The sequence below is a fragment of the Melanerpes formicivorus genome, unplaced genomic scaffold (assembly GCF_026170545.1).
Source record: "Melanerpes formicivorus ecotype bairdi unplaced genomic scaffold, bMelFor1.0.p_v2 SCAF_184, whole genome shotgun sequence".
Taxonomy (NCBI): Eukaryota; Metazoa; Chordata; class Aves; order Piciformes; family Picidae; genus Melanerpes; species Melanerpes formicivorus.
Window position 1 is genome coordinate 245,001 of NW_027142536.1, and position 7,500 is coordinate 252,500.

Here is a 7,500-nt window from a genome sequence, read left to right on the forward strand (position 1 = left end):
ACCCCCGGGCCCCCGTTACCGGTTTGCGCGGAGCCCCCCCTCCCGACGTTGCCTCTTGCCGCTGCTGCCACCCCCAGCTCCCCACACCCCCCGGCTCCCGTTAGCGGTTTGCGCGGAGCCCCCCCCTTCCCGCCGTTGCCTCTTGCCGCTACCCCCGCCCCCCCCCCCCCGCTGCCGGTTTGCGCGGAGCCCCCCCGCCTGCCGTTGCCTCTTGCCGCGGCCGCCACCGCCCCCCCCACACCCCCCGGCCCCCGTTACCGGTTTGCGCGGAGCCCCCCCTCCCGACGTTGCCTCTTGCCGCTGCTGCCACCCCCAGCTCCCCACACCCCCCGGCTCCCGTTAGCGGTTTGCGCGGAGCCCCCCCCTTCCCCCCTTCGCGGGCTGCCGCTTCCCTCCCGGGCTGCCCGGCTGCTCTCTAACCCCTGCGACCGAGGCGGCGCTGTTAGGGCGGCCGTGCCGGTGCCCCTTGCCGCAGCTAGCCTCTCGCCGCTGCCCCCTCCCGTCCGTCGTCCCCCGTCCCCAAAAACTTGCTGCTCTCCACGCTGGAGCCTGCACGGGGGAGGTTGCGCTCCGCTCCTCCGGCCCTAAAGCCGCCCTCGCCCGCCCCCCGGCTTGCCGCTTGGCTCGGCTGCCCGCCCCGCCCGCTAATCCCCCCAACGCCCCCACCCCAAAAACACCCCAGCCCTACCGCATGCCGCTCCCCCTCTCCCCGCTCTCGCTGACCGCTGCCACCCCCCCCCACCCCTCCCCCCCGAAACAAACCCCCCAGCCCTACCGCATGCCGCTCCCCCTCTCTCCCTAGCCTGCCCCCCCCGCCGTCGCTTGCTGCCGCCGCCGCCGCCGCCGCCGCCGCCCGCCGGGACCCGCCTCGGTCTGGTGGCGCGCGCTCGGAGATCCCCGGCTACCCGTCCGTCCGTCCCTCCCTCCCGCCCCGCCCCGGGGGAGGGCCCGGGGCAGCGCGGGCAGGCGGGGAGCAAAAAAAGGCGCGGGCGCCAAAAAACGTCGGGGTCCCGGGGTGGCGGAGGGGGGCGGCGGCGGGGGCGGCGGCGGGTACACGGCGCCGGGTCCAGGGCGCCGGGTCCAGCCCGTCCCGGGGCGGGGACAGGTGGTGTCGTCCGTCCCCGCCCCCGTAACCTGCTCTGAAGCATCCGCTTCCCGCCGCGGTTCGCCCTCCACCCCCCCGCCGCACACGCAGCTGCCGCTTCCCGCCGCCTCTGCCCCCCGCCCCGGGATCAACCACCCGCCGGGTCCAGCCGGTCCCGGTCCCGGGAACCTGCTCCCGGGGCCAGCCGGAGCCACGCCCCCTCCTCTGACGCTTCCAGCTGCCGCCTCCCCTCCCACCCCCCAAACTCACACTGGCCCTCGCCGGCCCGCCCACCCGCCTACCTGCTTGCCCGCCGCCGCTGGGTGGCGTGCCGGACACTCTCGCACACAGGTACACAGACAGGGACACAGGGACACAGGCACTCAGGCACACAGGGACACAGGGACACAAGGACACAGGGACACAGGCACTCAGGCACTCAGGCACTCAGGGACACAGGGACACAGGGACACAGGCACTCAGGCACTCAGGGACACAGGGACACAGGGACACAAGGACACAGGGACACAGGCACTCAGGCACTCAGGCACTCAGGGACACAGGGACACAGGGACACAGGGACACAGGGACACAGGGACACAGGCACTCAGGCACACAGGGACACAGGTGGCGGGCCGGAGGCCTCTCCCCACTGTGTGGCAGGGGTCCAAGAGCCACCCCAGCCCAACCCAGAGGGTCTTTTGCACCTCTCTAGAGGCCACCCAGAGACCCCAGGCCGCAGCAGAAGCCTCCCCCGCATGCTCTGCAGGCTTCCGACCCACCCCAGGCCGCACCAGAAGCCTCCCCCGCATGCTCTGCAGGCTTCCGACCCACCCCAGGCCACAGCAGAAGCCTCTCCCGCACGCTCTGCAGGCTTCTCAGCCACCCCAGGCCGCACCAGAAGCCTCTCCCGCACGCTCTGCAGGCTTCTCAGCCACCCCAGGCCGCACCAGAAGCCTCTCCCGCACGCTCTGCAGGCTTCTCAGCCACCCCAGGCCGCAGCAGAAGCCTCTCCCGCACGCTCTGCAGGCTTCTCAGCCACCCCAGGCCGCAGCAGAAGCCTCTCCCGCACGCTCTGCAGGCTTCTCAGCCACCCCAGGCCGCAGCAGAAGCCTCTCCCGCACGCTCTGCAGGCTTCTCAGCCACCCCAGGCCGCACCAGAAGCCTCTCCCGCACGCTCTGCAGGCTTCTCAGCCACCCCAGGCCGCAGCAGAAGCCTCTCCCGCACGCTCTGCAGGCTTCCGACCCACCCCAGGCCGCAGCAGAAGCCTCTCCCGCACGCTCTGCAGGCTTCCGACCCACCCCAGGCCGCAACAGAAGCCTCTCCCGCACGCTCTGCAGGCTTCCGACCCACCCCAGGCCGCAGCAGAAGCCTCTCCCGCACGCTCTGCAGGCTTCCGTCCCACCCCAGGCCGCACCAGAAGCCTCCCCCGCACGCTCTGCAGGCTTCTCAGCCACCCCAGGCCGCACCAGAAGCCTCCCCCGCACGCTCTGCAGGCTTCTCAGCCACCCCAGGCCGCACCAGAAGCCTCCCCCGCACGCTCTGCAGGCTTCTCAGCCACCCCAGGCCGCACCAGAAGCCTCCCCCGCACGCTCTGCAGGCTTCTCAGCCACCCCAGGCCCCAACAGAAGCCTCTCCCGCACGCTCTGCAGGCTTCCGACCCACCCCAGGCCCCAACAGAAGCCTCTCCCGCACGCTCTGCAGGCTTCTCAGCCACCCCAGGCCGCAGCAGAAGCCTCTCCCGCACGCTCTGCAGGCTTCTCAGCCACCCCAGGCCGCAGCAGAAGCCTCCCCCGCATGCTCTGCAGGCTTCCGACCCACCCCAGGCCGCAACAGAAGCCTCCCCCGCACGCTCTGTAGGCTTCTGACCCACCCCAGGCCCCAACAGAAGCCTCCCCCGCACGCTCTGCAGGCTTCTCAGCCACCCCAGGCCGCAGCAGAAGCCTCTCCCGCACGCTCTGCAGGCTTCTCAGCCACCCCAGGCCGCACCAGAAGCCTCTCCCGCACGCTCTGCAGGCTTCCGACCCACCCCAGGCCGCACCAGAAGCCTCCCCCGCACGCTCTGCAGGCTTCTCCGCCACCACAGGCCGCACCAGAGGATCTTTTGCACCTCTCTGGACGCCACCCAGAGACTCCAGGCCGCACCAGAGGCCCCCCCCCCCCAACCATTTACAGGCTGCAGTGCCAGCCTAGGCCCCGCTGGCAGCCTCCCTTGTCTGCTTTGGAAGGCCTCCCATCCACTCCAGACCTGCCTGGAGGCCTCCCTCGACTGCTCCCGGGGCCCTCGAAGCCACCCTAGGCCTTTCTGGAGGACCTGCTCGACCGCTCGGGCGGCTTCTGACGCACCCTCGGCCATCCGGCGCCCAGCAGCTCCCAGGGCCAGGCACCGGCCTCCCCCTCCGGCCGCCCCTGGGGCCGGGGGTGGCTCGGACTCGGCGCCCCCAACGTGTCGTCCCGTCCCCCCCCCGCCCCGCACCGCCGAACATTCGCTGCAGCCGAGGGCTTGCCGCTCGACGCCTACCCCACCCGCCCAGCCCCCCCGCTGCGGCCCGGCGCTGCCCCGGCCGCTGCGCCCCGCCTCTCATCGCTCCCCCCCACCCGGCAACCGGCCGCCGGGCACGGCAAGTCCCAGGGCAGGGAACAGGTGCTGCCGGGACCCCGTGCTGGCTGCCGGCTTCCTGGGGCTGCCCCGGGCACGGACAGGTCGCCCCCCCCGCCCCGGCGAATGTTCACCGAACCGGCTGCCGGCTGCCTTCGAGCACCCCCCGCCCCCCGCCACTATCGTCCCCCCCCGCCCCCCCTCCGCCTCCGCTGCCGCTTCTCCCCGCACCGCCTCCACTGCCTCCCCCCGCCGCCGGCGAACGAGTCGCCGGATCCGTAGGGTGCCGGGAGCCCGAACGGCGAGCGGCTCCGGCTGCTGCCGGGGCCGCGGGGCTTCGAGCCGCTCCGGCCGCGGCCGGGACCCCGTGCCGGAAGCCGGCATCCCGGGACGGCCCCGGGACGGCCCCGGTCGCCGGCCGGGTGACGTTCAGCGAAGCGGCTGCCGCCAGTCTTTGGGCCTCCCCCGTGCCGGGGCCGCGGGGCTTCGAGCCGGTCCGGCCGCGGCCGGGATCCCGGGCCGGACGATGGCTTCCCGGGCCGGTCCCGGTCGCCTCCCGGGTGACGTTCACCGAAGCGGCTGCCAGCTGTCTTCGAGCCCCCCCCCCCCCTCCGCCTCCGCTGCCGCTTCTCCCCGCACCCCCTCCACTGCCTCCCCCCGCCGCCGGCGAACGAGTCGCCGGATCTGTAGGGTGCCGGGAGCCCGAACGGCGAGCGGCTCCGGCTGCTGCCGGGGCCGCGGGGATTCGAGCCGCTCCGGCCGCGGCCGGGACCCCGTGCCGGAAGCCGGCATCCCGGGACGGCCCCGGGACGGCCCCGGTCGCCGGCCGGGTGACGTTCAGCGAAGCGGCTGCCGCCAGTCTTTGGGCCTCCCCCCGTGCCGGGGCCGCGGGGCTTCGAGCCGGTCCGGCCGCGGCCGGGATCCCGGGCCGGACGATGGCTTCCCGGGCCGGTCCCGGTCGCCTCCCGGGTGACGTTCACCGAAGCGGCTGCCGGCTGTCTTCGAGCCCCCCCCCCCCCCTCCGCCTCCGCTGCCGCTTCTGCCCGCACCCCCTCCACTGCCTCCCCCCGCCGCCGGCGAACGAGTCGCCGGATCTGTAGGGTGCCGGGAGCCCGAACGGCGAGCGGCTCCGGCTGCTGCCGGGACCGCGGGGCTTCGAGCCGCTCCGGCCGCGGCCGGGACCCCGTGCCGGAAGCCGGCATCCCCGGACAGCCCCGGGACGGCCCCGGTCGCCGGCCGGGTGACGTTCACACGAAGCGGCTGCCGGCTGTCTTCGAGCCCCCCCCCCCCTCCGCCTCCGCTGCCGCTTCTGCCCGCACCCCCTCCACTGCCTCCCCCCGCCGCCGGCGAACGAGTCGGCGGATCCGTAGGGTGCCGGGAGCCCGAACGGCGAGCGGCTCCGGCTGCTGCCGGGACCGCGGGGATTCGAGCCGCTCCGGCCGCGGCCGGGACCCCGTGCCGGAAGCCGGCATCCCGGGACGGCCCCGGGACGGCCCCGGTCGCCGGCCGGGTGACGTTCAGCGAAGCGGCTGCCGCCAGTCTTTGGGCCTCCCCCGTGCCGGGGCCGCGGGGCTTCGAGCCGGTCCGGCCGCGGCCGGGATCCGGGGCCGGACGATGGCTTCCCGGGCCGGTCCCGGTCGCCTCCCGGGTGACGTTCACCGAAGCGGCTGACGGCTGTCTCCGAGCCCCCCCCCCCCCCCCTCCGCCTCCGCTGCCGCTTCTGCCCGCACCCCCTCCACTGCCTCCCCCCGCCGCCCGCGAACGAGTCGCCGGATCTGTAGGGTGCCGGGAGCCCGAACGGCGAGCGGCTCCGGCTGCTGCCGGGACCGCGGGGATTCGAGCCGCTCCGGCCGCGGCCGGGACCCCGTGCCGGAAGCCGGCATCCCCGGACAGCCCCGGGACGGCCCCGGTCGCCGGCCGGGTGACGTTCACCGAAGCGGCTGCCGGCTGTCTTCGAGCCCCCCCCCCCTCCGCCTCCGCTGCCGCTTCTGCCCGCACCCCCCTCCACTGCCTCCCCCCGCCGCCGGCGAACGAGTCGCCGGATCCGTAGGGTGCCGGGAGCCCGAACGGCGAGCGGCTCCGGCTGCTGCCGGGACCGCGGGGATTCGAGCCGCTCCGGCCGCGGCCGGGACCCCGTGGCGGAAGCCAGCATCCCGGGACGGCCCCGGGACGGCCCCGATCGCCTCCTGGGTGACGTTCACCGAAGCGGCTGCCGGCTGTCTTCGAGCCCCCCCCCCCCTCCGCCTCCGCTGCCGCTTCTCCCCGCACCCCCTCCACTGCCTCCCCCCGCCGCCGGCGAACGAGTCGGCGGATCCATACCGTCCCGAGAGCCCGAGGCGGCGGCACCCAGTGCGGGTCCGGCCGAGGCCGGGACCCCGTGCCTGTCGCAGGCTTCCCGGGACGGCCCCGGAACGGCCGCGGTCGCCGGCCGGGTGACGTTCTCCGAAGCGGCTGCCGGCTGTCTTCGAGCCCCCCCCCCCCTCCGCCTCCGCTGCCGCTTCTGCCCGCACCTCCTTCACTGCCTCCCCCCGCCGCCCGCGAACGAGTCGGCGGATCCGTAGGGTGCCGGGAGCCCGAACGGCGAGCGGCTCCGGCTGCTGCCGGGACCGCGGGGATTCGAGCCGCTCCGGCCGCGGCCGGGACCCCGTGCCGGAAGCCGGCATCCCGGGACAGCCCCGGGACGGCCCCGGTCGCCGGCCGGGTGACGTTCAGCGAAGCGGCTGCCGCCAGTCTTTGGGCCTCCCCCGTGCCGGGGCCGCGGGGCTTCGAGTCGGTCCGGCCGCGGCTGGGACCCCGTGCCTGTCGCAGGCTTCCCGGGACGGCCCCGGAACGGCCGCGGTCGCCGGCCGGGTGACGTTCACCGAGGCGACTGCCGGCTGTCTTCGAGCCCCCACCCCTGCCGTGGCCGCGGGGATTCGCCCCGGTCCGGCAGCTGACGGTTCCCTGTGTCGGACGCCGGCTTCCCGGGACTGCCCCGGGACAGCCCCGGTCGCCTCCCGGGTGACGTTCACCGAAGCTGCTGCCGCCTGTCTTTGTCCCCCCCCCCCCGTGCTCTCCCTCAGGCGGGAGGTAGACGTGCTCTCCCTGGGCGAGTAGACGTGCTCTCCCTGGGCGAGTAGACGTGCTCTCCCTCGGCGAGTAGACGTGCTCTCCCTCGGCGAGTAGACGTGCTCTCCCTCGGCGAGTAGACGTGCTCTCCCTCGGCGAGTAGACGTGCTCTCCCTGGGCGAGTAGACGTGCTCTCCCTCGGCGGGTAGACGTGCTCTCCCTCGGCGAGTAGACGTGCTCTCCCTGGGCGAGTAGACGTGCTCTCCCTGGGCGAGTAGACGTGCTCTCCCTGGGCGAGTAGACGTGCTCTCCCTGGGCGAGTAGACGTGCTCTCCCTGGGCGAGTAGACGTGCTCTCCCTGGGCGAGTAGACGTGCTCTCCCTCGGCGAGTAGACGTGCTCTCCCTGGGCGAGTAGACGTGCTCTCCCTCGGCGAGTAGACGTGCTCTCCCTGGGCGAGTAGACGTGCTCTCCCTGGGCGAGTAGACGTGCTCTCCCTCGGCGAGTAGACGTGCTCTCCGCGGAGATCGCGCTTGTCGCCAAGGGGTCGCTGTTGCGCTCTGCCTCCGCCTACGTCATCGTACAAGCCGGCGTGATTTCTGCGACCTGCCGCTGGGCGGAGGTCGGCTGGTTGTGCGCTCGCGGAGCTGACGGCCCTCCAGTTCCGTATATGAGGGAACAAGCGACGCCGAGCACTCCCAGGGCAGCGCTGCCGAGCGGCTGCTCCAAGCCACCCGCCAGGCGGCTGGGCAGGGGTCCGTCTGGCTTC